The 18,709-nt window shown below is 42.8% G+C and overlaps 1 pseudogene; it reads right to left on the minus strand.

Annotated features, from left to right (window-relative positions):
- Positions 1-10,074, minus strand: part of LOC102747223 (THUMP domain-containing protein 1-like) — a 23,854-nt pseudogene extending 13,780 nt beyond the window's left edge.
- Between the last annotated feature and the right edge of the window lie 8,635 nt (positions 10,075-18,709).

Below are 18,709 nucleotides of genomic sequence, written 5' to 3' on the forward strand. Positions count from 1 at the left end.
CCCTCTCATGTGCTCTCTCTCTCTCATTCTCTCTGTCTCAAATAAATAAATAAAATCTTTAAAAAAAAAAAAAAAAGAATGTGCTGTCTTTTTTTTTTTTTTTAAAGATTTTATTTATTTATTTGACAGAGAGAGAGATAGCGAGAGCAGGAACACAAGCAGGGGGAGTGGGAGAGGGAGAAGCAGGCTTCCCGCGGAGCAGGGAGCCCGATGCGGGGCTCGATCCCAGGACCCCGGGATCGTGACCTGAGCCGAAGGCAGACGCTTAACGACTGAGCCACCCAGGCGCCCAAGAATGTTGCTGTCTTGACTTCAGCTACTCAGAGTTTAGGCTTCAAGTACAGAATTGTCATGACCCGAATTTTCACTAGCTTTTGGCACCCCCATTTCAACTAACCACCTCAAAGATCTCTAGAACTACTGCTAATGGGGGCTTTGCAGAATGCATCTCTCTGATCTCAACCAGCTATACTGTCTGAGAAAAGTTCTATTTTCTACATTCTTTGTCTTTGGCAAAGAGTGAACATCCAAATTACACACAGCCTCAAAAGAACTCATGAACTTAATAATGTCCTTAGTGTTATTTGATTAATCACACCCAAGGGTGTAGCAACCTATGTTTTTTCCATTAACTATTTCATGCTCATCTTCATAAGATTCAAGTTGGGTATGTAATGAGAGATTTTCCCCAGGGAAGGTTAACCATTCAGGAGCCATACTATAATCAAAAAAAAAAGGGGAGAAAGGAACAACCCAAGAAACTGTTTTCTATACAGCCCCAGAAATCTGAGTGATTTAACAAGAGTCTTGTAAGCACATTGCATCAAAATGTGGTCTCCCGGGGCACCTGGGTGGCTCAGTTGGTTAAGCGACTGCCTTCGGCTCAGGTCATGATCCTGGAGTCCCGGGATCGAGTCCCGCATCGGGAGCCTGCTTCTCCCTCTGACCCTCCTCCCTCTCATGCTCTCTGTCTCTCATTCTCTCTGTCTCAAATAAATAAATAAAATCTTTAAAAAAAAAACAAAACAAAATGTGGTCTCCCGATGGATTTCATACAAGTAATAATTTCCTCCATCGATGTTCGGTAACGAGCACATTTCCACGTCCTCAGGAATAAATAATATGCTTCTCATGCACACAATTTTGAAAATTTGTTTCAGATCCATTAGCATCTTGGCCAATGAATATATTTATTTCTAGATAGATGCAGACATGGTAATTTTGCTGCACTTTTAACTCACCAAGAACATAAGGGCTATGTCTTTACATATTGCCCTTTTGTTCTTTTTTGGTGGTATATGTGTCCAACAGCCCATATCCTGCATTTACTCATCACTCAGCTTCTTCTAGGTGAGGTTTTTGTGGCTAAGGAAAACATTAGAGGGGTACCTGGGAGGCTCAGTTAAGCATCTGACTCTTGGTTTGAGCTCAGGTCCCGAGATCAAGCCCCGTGTCAGCTCCACACCTGCTTGTCCCTCTCCCTCTGATCCTCCCCCACCTCTCTCTCTCTCTGTCTCAATCTATCTCTCACCTGAATAAATAAATAAAATCTTAAAAAGAAAAAAAATGAAAAGCATTAGAATTATAAACCATCACACAGTGGGACACAGAGAGCTTGCCCCTCTTGCACAAACCAGTAAGGCTGGTCAGTGGTAAAACCAGGGCTACAGTCAGAACTTCAGATTCCTAGTTCAGGGCTCTTTGCCCCACGTGATTTGAGTCCAATGTCTTTGGACTTCTACCTACTGAAAAAAAAAATTATTCTCTGGTCCTTAGAAAGCAAAGTCTCTTTTTCGGACCATTCAGTCACCACATAATGATTTATGAGAACACATTAAGCACTCAGTTTTCAAAAGCCCATATCAAAGTTCCATTTGCATAGAGGGAATGCTCACTGTGGGGACAGATCCCCTCAGAGGACCTATTCTGTTTCTGCTATCTCTGTAAAGCCTGGGCCTTTCAAAGAATGTGTGCACACTCCTGACAGGAGCGAGCCAGAAAGCCCCCGAGGAACACTGCACTAAAGTGCCAATGGACACTTGTTCTAAAATTGCAAGCACATGAACGTTTGACACTGAAAGAACACAAACAACTTATCTCTTCATATGTTTATGATTTCTACTTCAAAGTTGATATGAAGCCCTTCTTCAGGATGATTTGTACATCCATTCCATTGATTCAAGTTAATCTGGTATTTCATAACCAGTAAGAATGATCAATTGGTGACCAGAAATCAATACATTTAAAATTAAACAAAGTAGCCTGTTTCCTACCTGTTCTCCACAAAAGCTATCCCATTTCTATTGTCAGTCAATAACCTGTTTACCACTGGATGCCCATTCTGGAAATTTCCATTTTGTCTTCCATCTCTCTCACCCCTCCTTCCCACCCAATCTGTCCTCACATCCTTAGGAAATGTGTCTTGATTCCTGTAGGGACTGTGACCCCACCACCATCCACTCCCTCACTTTCCCCTTCCTCACAGGGCCCTGAACTTCCCAATCATGCTCTTCAGTTGGGTAGATCCAGTCACCACCTGCCCTGGGAGTGGGTATGAACAGTGAGCACGGCTCATCCTTTCTGGCTACAGCAGTCCTTTAGGAAATGGGCACAAGTTCCAGTTCAGACCAATGAAATGTGAAGAGCTGCTTGATGAAAGCGCCAGGGAAAGGAATGTCTTCAGTCTTGTATGGGAACTCCTGAAATGAACGCTTTCTCTCCCACTAGATGGATAAGAGAGCAATGGTTACTGCCAGCGATCCTCCTGCAGCCACATGGGCAGCCAGTCTAGATGAAACCCACCACCAGGTTTCTGGGGACACTGTTGATGGATCAAGCTTTGTCTGAAGGCTGCATTACTGCTGGACTCTACTTCGAAATACCTATACTTCTCTTTAATTTATGTTAGTTTGAATTGGCTTTTCTGTTCCTCCCAAACCAGTAATCCTAAAACAAATTCATTCCCTTCTCCTCAGCCCTACACTAACAGTTCATGCTCTCATTCGAATCACAGTAGTATCCTATTCACTCTACCTGCTCCTGGAATAGCTACTCTTTAAACTCTAATTCTTGGAAAATGATATCAAATTATGACAACATTTATTGAATACTTAGAAGGTGTCAGACACTGGTTTGAGTATTTTATGTGCATAATCACATATGATCCTTGTAAGAATCCTACGAAGTAGGCACTATTATTAACCCCACTTTAGAGAAGAGGAAACAGAGTTTTTGAGAGATGGAGAAATGGTCCAGGGTCCTTTATTAAGCAGTGGAGAGCCTAGACAAACTCAAATCTGCCTAATTCCCAGGTCCTTGATCTTAATCACTCTGATAGTCTCCTCCAGTGAAAGCACCAGGGTCTCCCTGCAGTACGTACTAAATACAACATAAGCTCCTGACATGGCCCTGAAAGCTCTTCCCATGTGGGTCCCATCCCCACATTCTTCCAGATCCTGAGGTAGGTCTAAAGCAGAGGCCTCCTTGCTCCAATAGGATACAAAGTCTCATGCCTTTGATTATTAGACCCTCTTCCAGGAATGCCTTCCCCACTCCTTCCCTCTCTACAAAGACCAGATCAAACATCACTTCCAGTCCACCTCTTGTGCTGGTCACCTTGGCACTTTGGTCCTAGTTAGAGATGGACCACTTACAAGGAACAGAAACCCTCCCTAGGTAGCTTAGGTAAAGGGGATGTGCACCAGGGGACAATGTGCTGTCTCACAGCTTCTAAGGACAGGAAATAAACGGCAGCCAAGCCACACAAAGACCCAAACCACCACCTGGGGATTCAAGGCTGCTGGATCCCCAAGATCTCTTGGACTCTCAGCTCTCTCCACTTCCCTTCTGTTTCTCTCTCCCCCATCCACCTGCTTCCCTCCACAGACTGACATTCTCAGCAAAGCTCTTCTGTCTGCCCACATTCCCCCCTACTCGTAGCCTTCAATCTCCCTGCAGTCCCCACTCTAGCTGCCACCCTCCTGGAAGACTAATGTCCAGTGCCACCTCAACACATCTCTGCCACTTATTCACTTTCCCAGAGAATCCCATTTTTTCATCCCACGAATGCTGCCTCTTCCTAGGTCAGGTGCACCCCTGGTCCAGTCAGCTGTGGCTGCTGGGTGGTATCCTAAGACAAGCGCATCTGCCAAGGTCGACTTTTCAACAGGAGCTATGGATGCCCCGCCCACATCCCCTCCTCCCACCATTCCTGTGCACACCGATCCAATGGCACCCTACTGTCAGCAGCTGAGGTGCTCTCCTGAAGGCTTTCTCTGGGTGCCTCACAGAGAAGGTCAGATGTGCTGGGGAATGGGTACCCCAACAAAACTGTCAACCAATGACTGATGGGAGATGGTAAATAGCCCTGCTCTAGAGCTCTGTTGGGATAAGGATGTGGGGTGTTTATTCCACTGTCCCGGACCTGCCCAGCAGAATCGAGCCTCAGTTACCCATGGCATTAACCTGCTTAATAACACACCCTTTACTGGCTGTCTTCCATGTTTCTCTTCCTACTCCCTTGCAGGTCCCTAGGATCACCTTCCAAAATGAATGACCCGCACTCACACTCTTGTCTCAAGATCTGCTGCTAGGGAAACCCTACCTGGGGCAAGTGGGGTGTATTCTCCCTGAAAGGGGTGCTGGCAGGGCAGAAAATCTAACACCTGTGGGACTCCATTGTACAACACTGTTTTACCTCATATTATCTTTAGTTGTCTGCACACCTATCTTTCCAAAGACAGTATGAGCTCCTGAAGGGAGAGGTTGTTTCTTCTTCACCTCTAGACCCCTGGGTTCCCAATATAAGGCTTTGTATACAGCAGGCCAACAACTGTTTCTTGGCCAGGGAATTAGACTGCATCTACCAATGAGACATTCTCCTAACTGGATTATACCACACCCAGGCAGTCCATTAACTGGACTATATTATAAGATTCTCCTATGAACCAGCTGCCTTTTTTCGTTACATACATTCCATTTTTAAGTAATATCTAGATGCTACTACTGTGCAGTGTGATATATTGCAGAATACTACAACCTGTTAAATTTTGCAAACTTTTAATAGAAAACAAGCTTAAAGCATAATTCCACTTTAATTGCATCAAGGAAAGTGTGATTTTTGCCTGACTCCTGAAATCTCAGCTTAATAAACAGGCCACTGAAATATTTGCACTCATTCTTATAAACTCTATTAGATAGGTAATTATCTTTTCACTTCCCAGCTCAAAATACCATAAGGCAAATTTGCTAAAAGGTGCAGAGGGCAGGTGAAGGCTCCCTTTCACCCATGCGCTGTTGAGCAATAAAATCAGCATGATAATTAAATGTCCATCATCCTAAAGTGTGTGCAGAAAACTGGATGGTGGCTGAAAAGAAAACAGACTGAGAGAAAAGTCCCAATGGACTCACGTCACGGTTTTAATTCTCTTTAAAAATTGACATATTAAACCTACCCTGCGTTCCATTTCATCTTTACATAAACACATCTAAGGATGGAGGGAGGAAAATATACAGATGATGACCCACCAGCTTATACCCCCTGGATTCCTAAGGAATTAGACTCCTGGGGTTTTTTTAAGTAGCATAAACAGGATGAAAGGCAGTAGTGTATACATGAGGTAACAGTCAAGTTCGAATCTGGCTTTGTCAGCAGCAGCCTCAGCTTGCTTTCCATCTGTGAAATAGATTTGAAATAGCACCAGTGGTACCAGAATCACAGGGTTATCATGAAGACTGAACAGGATAATGGCTTGTCCAACCCCTGACACAGTGTGAGTGCCCAGAAATCAGCAGAAAGGATGGAAAGCTCTGTGCAAGAAGAAAGGAATTCAGTTCATCAAGCTTGTTTTTTGTCTTCACACCCCTTACATTTACCGTTGCCGAGGGGTCTCATTAATGCCCCCATGAACGTTAGGCCCACATTGTCTGCTAAAGTTGACCATAGTCCTACACCATGGCAGCAAGTTCACTCCTGGGTACGTACCCAACAGAAATGTGTACAGACGTTCACCATGTGCAAGAATGTTCATAGTATTTTTTGTAATATCCCCCAAACTGGAAACTACCCCAAGAGTAGAACAGATCGTACCTGGCCATCAACAGAGAAATTGACCACTCCGTCAGCAGTAGAAAGGATAGACTGTGGTGCCCTCAGCACTGAATTCCTCTCCTGCAGTGAGAATGTGCAAAGAGCCACAGCAACGCAGATGAATGTCACAGACATAACACTGACAGAGAAGCCAGACAACCAAGATAGCTGAGGGCATGATGCCGCTTACATAATGTACAAAGACAGGTAAGACTATTCTTTTTTTTTTTCTTTTTAAAGATTTTATTTATTTATTTGAGAGAGAGAGAATGAGAGACAGAGAGCATGAGAGGGAGGAGGGTCAGAGGGAGAAGCAGACTCCCTGCCGAGCAGGGAGCCTGATGTGGGACTCGATCCCGGGACTCCAGGATCATGACCTGAGCCGAAGGCAGTCGCTTAACCAACTGAGCCACCCAGGCACCCGACAGGTAAGACTATTCTAATATATTCTGTCAAAAGTCAAGAAACTGGTCACTCTTGGGTGTACAGTAACTGGAGGAGAACAAAAGAATCTCTGGAGTGATGGTAATGTTCTCTTACTTGGGGTGGGGGGAGCTCAGAAAAGGGTAAGTACACTTAGGGAAAGCTCAAGCTATACATTTAGACTTTGTGTACTTACCTGAAGGTGGGCAATCCTTCACTAAGAAGTTCACCAAATAAATGAGTCAGACTCCTTGGGCTCAGAAATTACACCTTCTGCAGGAGTGGCCAACTCTTGTGCAGATATAGTAATGCCGCTGGAACACTGCTGGAGGCCCAGGTAGCCCTGGTAGATGGTCTACCCACTGCCGACAGCTGCTCCTCACTGTTCACCTCTCTGCAACTGAAATTCTAATCTCACCAGATACAACAGCGCAAATATGCAGTCAGCGGGGGACAGGAAATTGGCCTCTAGACCAAGACCAGGGGCACTCAGAAACAGTCTCTTAGCCAAGATCTAAGACCTCTCACTTCCCCACTGTCCTCCAATGTCTGGCAAGAAGGACCACACAGAGATGGTTCCAAATTATTGCTACGGGGGACACCATGATCCACCAAGCCCCAAGCATATGGCAGATGAGTCGTTCTATTTGGAGAAGATTTGGAGAAAGCAGCTGTGCGGCTTTCAATACAAAAGACCTAAATTGGGGATCTTCTAGAACAAAAAGCATATATGTATATATACACAGTTATTCATTGTTTTTATATATGTAGTTACATGTAGTTTTATATATAGATTTTTTTATGTCTAGTTATAGGTTTTCAGTAAATTGTTCTATAGTTTTTCTATTTGCAATTGTTTATGCTCTCAGGAAAGCAGTCTTTTAAAAGACCTCCAGTGATGCCAGAAAAATTATTTTTGGCCATAGATGATTCTCTGTACAGAAAACTTCCTCATGTATTTAATACTTTGGCGTTGGAGTCCTTTCTTCAAGATAGATGCCAGATTACATTTATTTAAATGGTCACAGAGTTTTGAAAAAAATATGTTGAATACTGTCGTTTTTTCTCCCCTCAATCTGTGATGGCTCCATAACTCTCCCAGAACAGATGACAATCCTTTGATGTCTGAAAGTGGCCGGTGTGCAGTCCCTGTCCTGACTAAGGTGAAGAGCCAAGCTCCCTGATGGATGAAAGTCCTTTGGGATCACAGGAACCAGAGGCTGAAGGGGATCCCAGAGTCCATTCCTCCAACCTCCCCTCCTCTGGACTCTACCTCACAAGGCCACTTTGGCAATGACACAAAGGCCACTGGCCACCCTCCAGCCTCACTCACAGATGTCATCCCTCAACCCGCAGTATTTCCACTCACGTAGCTCATCCTGCTGTCTTGAGCCTGCTCTTCTCCGTACTCAATGTCCCATTGTCCCTTCCTGGAAAGGCCCTTTACCATCCTATTTACTCTTCTGAACGAGCTCTAGGTTGTCTCTATTCCTCAAGGTTGTGGAGCTCAGAAGTGGATGTATAAATCATGCTGAAGCCTAGGCCTGAGGAAAAAGAGTAGAGGTAGCACCTCCATTGTTCTCCCACTACCCTCCCCCACTAAGGCACCCTGTGGGGAGATGGAGAATGGCTCACAAAGATACATCCATGTCCTAAACTCCAGAACCTGGGAGTGTTAATGTAGTTGGAATAAGGGTCCTTGCAGAGGTGATGAAATTAAGGAATTAGAAATTTGAGATGATGAGTTTATCCTAGATTACCTGAGTGGGGCTAAGTGCCATCACAAGAGCCTTTATAAGAGAGAGGCAGAGGGTGTTATACACAGAAGAGGGGGCAAGGTGAAGATGGTAGCAGTGATTGGAGTGATGCGGCCAAGTGAAGCCTGGAGTCACAGAAAAGCTAGAAAAAGCAAGAGCATAGAGTTTAGGAGGGAGCATGGCCCCACAGATACCTTGATTTCACCCCAGTGGTATCAGACTTCTGGCCTCCAGAACCATAGGAGAAGAGGTTTCTGTTATTACCAAGTTTATGGTAGTTTGTTACAGCAGCAATAGAAAACTAATATATGACCCAAGACTACACTTGTTTTCTGTCCATAATGCTGACTTACTGAATTTAGTTGATTATTTCCTTCTATAGAGAAAATAGTTGGTAATAAAATAGAGCCATTGAGAGGGACAGGTGCCATTTTATTGGATTCCTAAGCACAGAATTTGGAGAGAAAAGCCTCAGTAGAGATTTAAGAGGGAGTGGCTGTGTGACCTCGGATAAGTCACTGTGAGTTACTTTCCCCATTTGTAAAATAAATAACCTCTAAAGTCTTTCCAGGTGATTCTCTAAATCTTTATGTATTTTACTTAATTTTCAGCTAATTTCAGGCCATCACTGACTTAATATCATCTCCTTAGGTTTCATCTCCTCTGGGAAACCCTCTCTGATTCACCTCCTTTCTCTATAGTCCATGGCTCTTGGCACAGGTCTCCATTTTAGTGTTTATTTCACCGCACCCTAGTGATTGGTCTCCATACCCATCTTCTTCCTGAAGAACTCCTTTTACTCCTCTATCTCCAGTGCCCAGCTCTGTAACAAATGGGCAGATAAAGAAAATAATGAGTTGCTATAAAGTAATGACCTCACCCTACATAGATCATGGATGAAAAGGTCACAGGACAGGGCTGAGCACCAGAGTCCTAGAACCAAACATCTCCTACAGGGGAGCCATTCATTGAATAGCCCTAGCAACCAGACTGTATTGTATGAGTGTTTTATGTGTTGTCATTGTAAATATGGCTTGTTTTATCTATTTAATGCAAGTAAGTCCTATTTTAAAAGCCACCTTTGACAACATATATGCTTGAATTTCACAATTATGATCAATCTATCCATACTTGAAAAATTTAAATGCCTGCTAGAGATGCCTTCTCCTTGGTCAACAAGGTTTTAGCAAGACTTTTCTAAGTCTTGCCATTTCCATTCATAATTCCAATACCCACAAGCATAAAGTTCAATGGTAATACATGAAAAGCTACACATGAAAGAATCTGGGTCTCTTCCTCTGGTGAACGTGAAGGGCTCATCATCATGATAGATGCCAGCTGCCCCCCAGCCCTAGTCCAGTAAACAAATGCTACCTGTCAGGATTTTAACTGGGGTGCCCCACTTTTTTTTAAGGAGGCTCCATGCCCAGCATGGAGCCCAACGCAGGGCTTGAACTCATGACCCTGAGTTCAAGACCTAAGCTGAGATTAAGAGTTAGAGGCTTAACCGACTGAGCCACCCAGCCTCCCGTGGAGTGCCCCACTTTTTACCAAATCTCATTGTAATTTTAAAATTTTTCTACAGTCAGTTGTCAGCATCATAGCTGGTACTGAGCACAGAAGCCATTTATAACAAAAATTAAGGGATCTAATTTAGATTTACAAAATAATCACCCAAGTCTAGACTTCCCTATGAAAATTTTAAGCCTCTAATGAAACTTAATTTGGAAATTATCTGGTGTTATTTTATTAATCAAAATCACCCCAGGTACCTTCCTGTTCCCTTAGGAAGTTGAAGATCGACATGGTCCGCCAGACTAAGAGTAAATCCAAGGGCCTGATAGAGATGGGATTTATCACAGGCCTTATCTATTCTGAAATAATGACCAAGAACACTTTTAATTGCAATGTGTTCACAGCCAGCAGGAACCCAGGGTCCTTTCCTCCTATCTACAGGAGTATTGCTCAAGATGCTTGCCTGTGGGATTGCTTCTCATTTACCAGTGATAATTGTCATGTCTACAAATGGGAACTTTCTAGATGTAAAACTCCCTTAAGTAAATGGTTTACCTCTAGATACAATTTCTCTACTAGCTCTTTAGGACTATAAAGGATTCTACCACCACAAGTCCAAAATTCCTTGGGACCATTTCATTTTACCTCATAACTTTAAATAGGTTTTCTGCAATTATGGATCCCTCCTTTTTATTACTTTTTTTTTTTAAGTCTGTACCTACACCAGGGACTTGGAAATTCTGCCTTTTAGTGCCCGGGTGTTCTGTGATTCAGGCTAAAATGTTCCTAATATTGGCTACCTTTTCCTAATTTGCAAAGGGAAAACAAAAACAGGCACAATCTTCCCAGTTTCACACTTTGTTTTCTTCCACAACTTACAGTGATGGCTGTTGCTTGAAGGATAGCAGATAAAATTACCGAATTAATAAATACTGAGGGAAACAGACTTTCAATCGCTGGTTAAAAATCAGTATGATAGAGGAAATTTTAATTCAACCTAATTTGGATAGCACCCCTAAGATGGGGGAGGCACTACAGAACAGGAAAAAAATTGAAAAGCTCTCTGCTGCCAGAGGCAAAATCTTTGCTTGGGAAAATAGGGCACCTGTGGAAAAAGATAACCATGGGCAGCAGCATATCGGATGCTGGTGGTCGGGAGGGGGGTGGGTGTGGTTGAATATGGCAGAATGAGCAGGAATAGGAAAGGGCAGGAGCTGGAGAGAGGATTCTCGAGCTAGGTTGGAGAGAAAGGGAATAGTTTAAGGAAAACAAAAGGTAAGATGATGTGGAGAAGCAGAACAAAGAGCTTTACCTGGAGTGAGACTTTCGTAGAGAAGGGACTAGAGATACAAGTCAACGCAAGAGTGAAGGACACTGCACACCATGCTAGAGGCTAGGTGGTTTCCTGGAGACGACTGGGGGAAAACAGATGGCTGGGCAAAGGAATGGCAGGATTTAGAAGGAGTAATGTTCCTACACCGTACAAAATGCAAGGATGAGGATGCAAATTACGGGATGGGGGCGGAGGGACCTGGTATAAATCCAGTGAATTAGACCATGCTTAAGCCAAGGTGGTGACAGGGAATAGGATGGTGTGTAAGAGATGCTGAAAAAGAAGGAATATTCTGGTTTGGAGACGAATTGGATAGGGAGGACAGACAGAAAGCAGACACTATATTTTTAGACCCAGATGACTGGGGTCATTAATCAACCCATTCAGATTCAAGCAGAGTAAATATGATTGCAGATTTTAGATGAACAATGTCCAGCAATAAAACAGTCATTTATTCAAAGCTCACCATGGACCAACTACATTCTCAGCCCTTCATGCCTATTAGCCCATGCAATTGTCAAGGGAGCTCCAGGAGAGAAGCATTGTGCCCCCCTTTTACAGATAGGGGAACAGAGGCCAAGGTCACCTTAGGGAGTGGCAGAGTAGAGATTTGAACTGAGACCATAGTTTTTGTATTCTACTTTCCAACTGTCAACAGGAGGCTGGTGATGTGGGGCTGAGGGACCTAGGAGAAGAATCAGAGCCAGAGACAGAAATCTGGACGCACTAGTGGCCGCTTAGGAAGAGCTAAGCAGAGAGCAGAGGGTGGAAGCCAGGGACAGATCTTTGGCTGGCCCCTTGTTTGGTTTCAACTGCAGATCTGAATTCAATAAAAGTGACTAACAACATCCTGTGATAAATGACCTGAATCCAGACACAACGACTGACTTTGAGAAATAAAGAGGTCGATTCATCGTTTTCCTCCCATTCCATGCTCTTGTCATTGGTTTTCTTCCCTTTTCAAATTCCCAGCAATCTGTTTCAAAATGATCAGAGATTAATCGTTGACTGGGAAGATTTTTAAAGCAATTGGAGTATAATCAGGAGAGAGAAATCATTCAGTAATTGGAATAGTAAGAGGTTAATGTAAAAAAGGTAACAATAAAGCAATTAGATTTACAAGGGAGCAGCAAATAAGAATTGAAAGGAAGTTTCAAGACTACAGGAAGAACAGATGTAAGGAAAAGCCACAACTTCTAGAGGAGACACAGCGTCCTCCCCAGCTCACCCTGAGGGCAGAGATCTGACCTTGTTAGGAAGGGCAGAGCTGGGCTGAATGAAGGGCAGGAGACCCTGGTGGGGGTCTTCTAGAGTGCTGGGAAAACCTGTTCTTGGGGAGGGGTCTCCCCAGAGGCACTCCTGTGAGGACAGGTGTTGGGGAAGCTGCTGGCTGTTAAGAGTGGCAGAGTCCAAGCCCCTCGGCTACAAAACCAGCCAGGAGGAGTGCCTGGGAAGCCCCCAGCCACCGCGTGCTACAGAGCTGAGCTGGAGAAGGTGCCAACACTGCAGGAGCTTGGTGGATGCTGGAGAAAGCTGCACGTGCTGCAGGAGCCTGCCAAGCAAGCACTCCAGATCCAGGGGGCAAAACCCTTTCCTCCCGCACGGTCTCTCCAGCAGCCTCTGTGGACAAAACGTCAGTGTCGGCTGGCTCAGGAAAAATACTTAAAGGATCCAGATCCATCTTTACAGAGCAGGCAAAAAATGTCTGAATTTGCTGTTGGTATTAAGAGAACATCAGATTTTTAAAAGAACTGGAACTTCTCATTCCCTTCTAGATCTAAAAGCCAAGCATAACCTGGCTGCCATGTTCTAAGCCCAGAACTAAGAACTCTGTCCGCTACAGCGGGGGCAGAATCCTTGCAACTTGACCGTGTGGCAGGCAAGGAGAGTCAGGTGCCACCAGCAGTCCCTTTGCCCATCCATTTCCAGCAAGATCCACACTAGCACTCTCACATAGAGCTTTCTTTTGTTTATAAAGAAGCACAGACAGCAGTCACTCTCATTAGCAGAGGGAGCCGAGAGCAGGTTTTAGTAAATACATCCAGAGTAAAACTAAGGCGGGAAAATTCATACTCTGGGTCCCATGTGATTTTGTTCTAATTTAAAAGAATATTAACTTCACACCACACTTAGAGTGGACATTCGTACACGTTAAAAACTAGTTAAAATATTAAAACACACAGTTTTGAAATGTAGGTGAGGTGGGTGGGGTCCAGAGATGGCCAAGAAAGAATTCTTGAAACATCTTTGGTGCAAAATGGTGGTTTTATTAAAGCATGAGGATAGGACCCGTGGGCAGAAGCAGCTGCTGCCCCAGGATTGTGAGGAGCAACTGATTACTTCCCTCAACCCCAAAGTATATAAAGATAAGGGAAGTTCCAAAAGGATTTTCATATGCTAAAGATTCACAGGCTACTGGAGGCCTTGCTGTTGTCAACCCAAGTTTGTTTTTCCCTCTAGCAAGGCATTAACATCAAGACAGTTGGGAGCTTCCTGGAGGAGCATTATACTCTGCCTGCCTCAAGTATTTGTCAATGGGCTGCAGGTTATAAGGACATTAGATTTTATCTACATTTCCTTCTGCCTTTGTTTCCCACATCATTCCCCCTGAACAATGTTGACCTTTAAATCTTTAAGGTTGCTGAGGGTAGAAGGTCTCCTCTTCTGTAACTTCTTCCTGCTGAATAGGGGCATAGAGATATCCCTACCTACGGGTCAACATTGTTCAGTCAGGAAATGTAGAGGGGAGTTACGAAAGGGGAAGGCAGCTGAATCCAACACGGACAACATAGATGAACCTCCTTGAGTAGAACAGATCATCTATCAGCTGGAAGTTCTGGCAGTGAAGGAGTCTTGGCACCAGACAGGGAAACACCGAAAATAAGAAAATAAGGTTAATATTATGAGGAGAAAGAGAAGCCTGAATAAAAGACCTTTGACAGTGGACCATAATTTTCCTCCAGTCTAGGAATCTTAAGTAATCACTAAAGGAAAGATCGTTTAAAGCACCCATTTGAGTATTCATGTCAGAAACCCAGAAATATTCCTGTGACAGTCTGGAATGTACACAACATTGTCTTTATGATAGTACACATTTCACCTTGTGCAGCAGCTGAAACATCTAATGCCATTCTGTTTTGTAAAACTGCTCTACACATTTGTGTTACCTCAGTATTTAATAGAGAAATGCTATTTCGAGTGTCATTCAGGGCTTTGACCGTGTACTTACTAAGAGCTTCCATGTGCCAAACATCCTCCAGTCTCAAAGAGGGAACAAAGATGGATGCTAGGCGGTCCTACCAATGTAACACAAAACATGTCCACTACTTTTTTAAATACGGAAGATTGGCTGGGTTGGTAATGGCTTTAATGTGTCCATGCATCCAGGCAAAACCCAGAGTCCAGCGGCCTTTCCAGCCTGGGGGAAGTTCTAGACACAAGTTAGAGCCACATAGACATTGGGTCCCATTAGGAGCCAGCCATCTAATACTGGGCCTCCCTGAACTGTAGTCAGGATTATCAAGGGTTCTTCAGTTTTGGAGGGCCACCTTCTGATTTGTGGGTGACTGCATGTCAGGCTTAGTTAAAGGTGGTCATTGTATGCTCAGCTAAAGCCGCTACTTGCAATTTTACGCTCAGAGGTGGCTTTCAGGATAAATATGGCTTAGGGATAAAACCATCAAGAAGCCCCTTTGTTTGAGATCTAGCCTTAACAATATCCTAAATACAAGGAATCACTGGCTCATGGGAGAAAATTTGTCTTAAGAGGTAAGGGCATCCCCGAGTGCATCATGCAATCCAATCCTAAAGAAAGTGGGGTCATCCATTATCTCCACAAGTCCATAGTTAATCCTATGGAGTGGGGTATGCTCTGGCTTTTAAGGAAAAATTTCATTATCCCAGCCATAAGAATTGGTCAAGATGCTGGCTTGGGGAATCTATCTCATTTTCCAGTTGTTTAAATAATCCTATGCCCATGGGGTCCTGTTGTTATCCCCCCAGAGTAAGAAACAAGATGACGGTCTATACATGAGCTATTATGGCAATTTCTCTGAAGTTTACCTCAAGTTGTCTAGCATCAGTTTTTAGGGTTTTAGGAAAAAAGGCAGCTTTACTTTTTAATGACTAAGTCAAGAGAATGGAAGAAGATTGGAAACCTTAGTTGGAGAGCCATAGCCAAATATCTGAGGAAACTGGCATTCAGGATCTAGCCTAGTTTATAATAGTATTAAAATTTAGTATCTACAAAGATGTGTTACTGAAACATTTTCTCTCTATAAACCCTCATTTTTAATCAGAGATAGCCAAATCAGGACTAATTTGTTTGTAAAACAAGTCCAGTTTTAACAAACTTGGCCTATTTACATAAGCTCAGCAAGAATAGCAATTGGCCAAACAGAGCTTTTCAGATCGGCTTTGCTGGAACTTTTCATAAGGAATCTAGATTGAACTTTTAGTAGCCTCTCAAGGCCAGAAACCAAGCCAAGTGCTCGCCATCAGACATGCCTGCAATACCTGTAGATTTGGGCAAATGCCACTTTACGAGGTCCCCAATATATCCTGAGGTTCCTGCACTTGCCAGGAAGGGACATTCTTTACTCACCTGGTGAGACTGCTGGGAACTCTGTAAGCAAGGGATCAGGCCAACATCTCCAGGGGACTTTATGGTTCCATGTTTCATAAAGTCAACCCCAATTCCTTAAAGCTGTTTGGTCATATCTGAGTCTGTGCAGATCTCTCAAATATGACATTCCAGTCAAAGCCTTGGTAAAAATAACCAGTTTCCAATGGTGTCCTGTTACAAGGAGAACAGATTCTTACTGAACTTATGCAAATGACTATGAGTGCCATGGAAGAAAGAATACTTACTGAGACCTTTTGAATTTCAGAGAGTTCAGGTAGAGAGAAAAATTAAATGCTTCAATTTGTTCACAAGTGAATACTTTATCACATTTCTGTAAGTCATAGATAACTTAAGGGAAAGTTTCCTTAATCTGAAAGAACAAAATTTAGAGAACCAACAATGTTTCAAACAAGAGTCATAAAACAAACAAAAAAACTATAATCATTTTTCCCAATTCGCTTTGTCCCATATTACTATTCTTGTTCAGTTTGAATGCAGCTTTAGTTAGTTCTGGAAATTTTTACCCATTTTAAGTTTTGATCTTAAAGATATCAAATACCTGTGTTTGTCCTAAAGTCCTTTATAATGAATCTCCTTGAAGATGAAACTCATTTTGCAAGAGAATAAGAACAATTACAAATGCTGAGAACTCAGAAATGGACCCTGTTAACTATCTGATTATGATGCAATTGACAAAGAAATTGCGGTTATTTCTGTGACACATAACACTCAATCAAAATATCAAGTGATGACCTTATATTAGAACATATTACAACTTTAGGAATTGCATATCATCTCTAGAATAGTTATAACATTTACCCAAGCAATACAATCTAAGGCTTATTATTTGTTTAACAGTGCTTCCAGAGTAACTTAACATACCAAATAAAAAGGCCTAAAAGAGTCAAAGAGACTTCATTTACAATTTAAATCTTGGGAAGTTAAAACAAACCCCAGAAAGTTATAGCATATGCCTAAATAGATTACAGATCATTACAAACTTATTTTTATTTAACCAAGGTGACAGTAAGAGATTCCAAAGGCAAATATGTAGGGTTATATAGTTGCTAGCAAAACTTAGCTCCTTTAACATTGAGAAGTTTTAACTAAGTGATCAAAGACCTGATAAAGACAAAACATCGAAACTGGTTTTCTGGGCAGACAAAGGAGAAAAAAAACCTTTGTTTACATTTTCTTATCAAGAGCAGACCAATAATTCAAGAAAACTTTGTCTTTTTAACAGAGAGGAAAGCAAAATTTCAATCTTACACCAGTGTACTTTTTAAAATCCCTTCAGTTTAATCTTAGTCTGTCCTGACCACATATAAAATTCCTCTGCAAAGATTTCCCTACAACCAACCTTCTACAACTTTTCCCTTTGCATTCAGATTTTGTCCCAAGCCATTTCTTTCCAAACAACTAGTCTTATTTAGGACAAAATTACCTTCTTTTACCTTCAACAAAAACATTCCCATTCCTTAGATCTTTCTTATATATAGTATAATTAAGACTGATAAAAAATAAGGGAAGCAACATTTAGCAGAATTTTAACTCTTAGAAATCTTAGTCTCCAGTGAAAGCTAAGTAATAACTAATTGTGAACTGCTACACCAGAATTCTGTAGATGGCAAAGCACAAAGTTTTCCAACAGACTCAAATATCCTTAGTTTCTCTGCAATAAATCAAAAGCACAAACCTACATTCAGTAGTCAATGCTTTAGCACTCCATCCTACTTGTAAAAGACCTAGATGTCCAATGAATTCAATCCCATTTATCATCCAAGCAAAACTTGAAAGTTTCAGGTTACCAAAGACTTTGAAAGCTACCTTAACAATTACCCATAAAAACTTGAGACAATTCACCACCATTTATAGTCATCTTTTTACGAACAAACTGCAACAGAGATAACATGAGCTTATTTGACCTTCAGTAGACCTTGGTAGAATAAAAGTTTCACATTTAATGCTGATAACTTTAGAGACAGGTCTACCTTAAACCAACAAACAAGTTAAATACCAAACTATGTTCCACCTGGATCTGCTTTTAAAAGTCAGTTTGTTCCCCATTATCGATTTTTACCTGAGACACTGGAGGGAAATCTGGAGTAGGTGGTGTTAGGTCCAGGGGATGCTCTTCTTGCTCCTGGAGAGTGAGGGGAGGGGAGGAGAGGAGCCAATCGTGCTGGAGGCATCGAGGATGATAAGGAAGCCAGTAATGCTGGCCACACCCAAGGTGGTACAGAAAGAGGAAAGGGGTGGGGGGGCAGAAGAGGAGAGGTGCTGCCAGCAGGAGAGGAAAAGGGGTTCCAGGTTCTAAACCTCGTCAGCTCGGACAGATGAGCAGGCACCATGTTTTCCCACCAACAAGGGAGAATGGGCAGTCCACATCAGGCCAGAGAAGACAGAGAATTTCCCCAAAACAAAGAGCATGTCCAGCAGCTTGCCTGGGAATATTCCTTAAAGTTCCCATCCTGAGGTACACTAACCAGAGACAGTTGGTTCCAGTTATAGCCATTAACCCAGGAAATGAGGGAGAAGTCCCCACATACTGCTAGAGTAACCCGGGTCTATTAGAAGGAACAGTGAGAGTCAGCATCCCCTTTGCTAGGGAGGGCCTACATTTCTTCCAGCAACCTGGGTTTATTCGAAGGAGGCCTATTTGGATAATTATCATCCAATAATAGATCAGGAGGGAGTTTACTGGTCTGGTTACGACCAAACACATTCTACAAGAGGCCCTTAGGTCTGGGTCCTGATTTAGAGCCCTGAAGACCTGGATGGACTTAAGGTACCTCCATCTATTTGCCCTGTTTCCTGCAGAAGAGATCTAAAGGGTAGATCCCACTGAGGCCATGCAATGCCTTTCTTAAATTCTATAATCCGAATTGTTTCCAATGGGTTAAAAGGCATTCCAAGGGAGAGTCCTTGGGAACTGAAGAAGAGAGAAGGTCCATTACCAAACACCCCCC

This window comes from Leptonychotes weddellii, chromosome 6, assembly GCF_054177405.1.
Source record: "Leptonychotes weddellii isolate Sample4059 chromosome 6, ASM5417740v2, whole genome shotgun sequence".
Classification (NCBI taxonomy): Eukaryota; Metazoa; Chordata; class Mammalia; order Carnivora; family Phocidae; genus Leptonychotes; species Leptonychotes weddellii.